This window comes from Atractosteus spatula, chromosome 4 (assembly GCF_055471065.1).
Source record: "Atractosteus spatula isolate fAtrSpa1 chromosome 4, fAtrSpa1.hap1, whole genome shotgun sequence".
Lineage (NCBI taxonomy): Eukaryota > Metazoa > Chordata > Actinopteri > Semionotiformes > Lepisosteidae > Atractosteus > Atractosteus spatula.
Window position 1 is genome coordinate 5,638,872 of NC_142709.1, and position 3,710 is coordinate 5,642,581.

Consider the following 3,710-nt stretch of genomic DNA (forward strand, 5'->3'; position numbering starts at 1 on the left):
CTTGTGGGATGTAGTCAACTGTAGTCAATTAAGTCCCAAGAAACCGATTTACTCCAGCACGATTTTCTCCTCTCAGTATTCAGTGGTGATAATGTGACCCAGCACGGCCGTGGACTACGAACGAAGACCAAGCACTGAGGAGCACTCGACACCTCTGCTGGTGTCTTCTTACCTAATATCATACGCAGCACAGTTACACAAACCACGTGTTAGCATCTCAGTGCTCTGCTCGTAATTGTACCTCTCTGGTAAAGTTCTGTTTCTGTGTCCAGAACCACGGGATAGATAACGCCTGCCTTTAGAATTACTTTCACTGATGACTAGGCACTGTACTGTGTGTGCGGATCCGAGACGGTTAAAACTAAACCATTTACATTTGCGGAAAACAAAAGAGACCTGTAAAGACACTTCTTTTTCATGATGCTGCGTTTTTAAAAAGTCAACCCGTGTCACCTTAAATCTGAGATTTGTAAAGACACAATGTTACTAAAATAAACATTTTATATCTGAGCGGTTAATTCTGAACTTTTCCTTAGATATACAGTAAATGCTCAGGATTGTTTTTTGTGGAGGAGAAGGCTTGCAGTAAGTGTTATAGTTAGGATTGGATACTACTAAAACTACTGATAAAAGTTAATAAAATGATTTAACACTTGACATACAGTTATAGGTGGGGAACCACTTCATTTGCCACTGTAATACAGCACCCATGCCCTGGGTGTCAGCCATTACACAAAGGCGGCCCCTTGTCTGAGATGATGAGGTCAATTACTGAGAGAATATCTAGCTTTGTGACTGCAGCTCAGCAGGTGTGAGCCTGGTCAGTACCTGGATGGGAGACTCCTGGGAAACTCTAAGGTTGCTGTTGGAAGAGGTGTTAGTGGGGCCAGCAGGGGGCGCTCACCCTGCGGTCTGTGTGGGTCCTAATGCCCCAGTATAGTATTGATGGGATGCTATACTGTTGCAATGCTCCGTGGAGAGCTAAAGGGCATGACGAGGCGTAACGGGCATCCACTGCAACGAACGAAGTCTGCAGTCGTGACGACTACTCTTACCGCTGGACCCAGGCTTCTGAGGGCGAGAGAGTGGCACTGCCCTAGGGCAACAGCTTTCCCACTTCAAAAAGCTCTCCTGCACAGGTTTCTTCATGCAGCTCATCGTCCAAACTGCACAAAGTACAACCGTCATCAGCGGACAACCATCATCTAGCTTCACCGAAGGAATTAACGGTAGAATTTAGGGAGACCAGAAGGGGCTAGCCCGGAGTGAATTTAGCCAGGACACTGAGGTGACTAAATGCTCTTTCGAACAGTGCCCTGAGATTCTGTAACAACCAACTGAATCATCAATGTCCACACTCCTGGAAGAACTGTAGCACTCTAGCATGTGAGAGTAATGTCACAGCTTTATGGACAGTGTTGTGATGATAAAAATTGTCCTTCCAGGTTAAACGTCTCCCACATTGCTTTTCTGTTCCTTCTCTGCCTCGTAACAGGGTGAGGCAGTCCCAGTGGAGAAAGCAGAAACAGAAAAACCTGGAAAAAAAATAATGTTCAACTCTGGAGCATTCACTGTCATTGGAAATGGACTAGGTGTTGCAGGAGTTAGGCAGTGTGTGTTGTCTGATGTTTCAACGGGGCTGTTGACTCTTTAATGTGCAACCTTTAAGGTTTAGCCACAAAATAATTAGCGTGAAATAAATATGCTGAGTAAATATGGTAGTGAGAGAGTAAGCACGTGCAGCTGCCCCTTGGTCACTCAGTCTGAATGGGGCTCGGGTCTCCTCGTCCTGTGGCCAGGAGGCTTCCCATACACCAAGCAGGCCGAGCCAAACCTTTCTCACCAGGTATTCCAACCACGCAGAAGCATTCAGTCCTTGGAACAGTTCCAAGTTATCATCAAATAACATAAGAACCTGTGAAAGGTAACAAACCTTTCATATGGCCCTTTTAGTCTGTTTGGTTGGTACTTAGTGACTAATTGATCCAGTACAATACTCCTTTTAAGAAGATCCAAGGATCTCATCCAGTCTTTTCTTGAAAGAAGCCTAGGAATCGCCTTCAACAGCATAGCTTGGTTTTCTTTCTCAGTTTTCTACACAGGAAGTCAATAATGCTTCAGAAACTTAGAAACTGAAATCAGCCATTCACTGCTTACACATAATGTTACCAGTACTAATACAGTTCTGTGCTGAATATCTTGTATTAAACTCTCGCAACACTTTGTGTAAAAGGGTGTCTTATTTTCTTGGTTTTAAAACACTTCTGTATGTTTCCATTAGTGTCCCCGGCTTCAAGCTTCACTGTTTATTCCTAGGGTGCATACTGGGTCGACTTTCTCAATGACTTTGCACTGAATGAAATTCAGATCTTTAAGTAGTACAGCATCGATCATGCATACCTCAAAATAAACGAGAAAATATGACCTAAGCCCACTAAGGCATCATGCAAGTCTGCCTAAATGTTTCCATATTTACGCCCAGTTATTTATATAAAATATTGTCTCATTTGTTTCATAAGCAATCACTGGACTCTGGATGGTATTTTGTGAGCCAACTGATGGCAGTAAAGATATCTGTTAATTCAGAGCCATCTCCTTAGGGATTTCTTAAAAGCAAGACAACCTTCAGCGCTGAAGCTTTAAATGGTTTTACTTTCCATTCCCAATAAAAAATAAATTATGTTCTTATCAGATTCAATAACATAACATCATAGGTTAGATGTCAGCTGCCGCAATGGCCTGTTTTTAATCCTATTGTCTTTTCTCTGCGAAGTTATCTTTGAACCACTGTACTGTTTTAAAGTTAAATATTTGAAAGTTCACATTATAAAATGAAAACTATAAGAATTGGCACTGTGAAGTGAAAAGCAAAAAGGAGGATGTTCCTATGAACATCTTTTTTGGCACAACACACTTTCGGAAACTGCTTATCCAATTCAGGGTGACGGTGGCCTGGAGCCTATCCCAAGAAGCATTTGGTGCAAAGTGGGATACACCCTGGATGAGACACCAGTCCATCCCAGGGGGCTTTTTATTGTAGCACGGTGACTTAAATTGCACACAGTATTCTAGATGACGTCTAACTAGTACATTGTACAGTACAATTTTAAACATAACACCTCTTACTTTTACACTTTCAGCAATTCATCGTAACATTCTGTGTGACTTTTTTTTTCTGCTGAAAATGATACGGTAACATTAGCACCCTTGATGGTGTATCTGAGCCATTCAGGACCAATGCTGGGAGGAACAGCAAGCAAAGCATTGCAACAATCTAAGAGATAAAAACAGCTATCATTGTTACATGATATTGATATTGATATTTCTCGGTTGAGCAACTTTAACAGACAAGACGTATGTTGGTTTGGCAGTTAGTAGAGAGCTCTATAAATGGATTCGTGCGAGTATTCATATGCAGTTCAGATTCTTAAATTCACTGTGGGGTCAAGTGGTTACAGATATTAGTTGTTGAAAACATTTTAAAGAAGGAGAATGAGATCAGCCGCATTTGGAGCCCACGAAATGTGTCTCTGTGTTCTGTTGATTTATTTTTGGGACTCAGTCGGCGTTTCCCATGGCTCCAGTTCTGAGGCCGCGGTCGTGCACGGGTGTGGTGCCGATCGTAGAGGAATTTTCAGTGAGTCATCCGCAAGCCGAGGCAGAATGCAGCCTATTTCCTGACTGGATGTGGGGTGCGATCTGGACCGCTG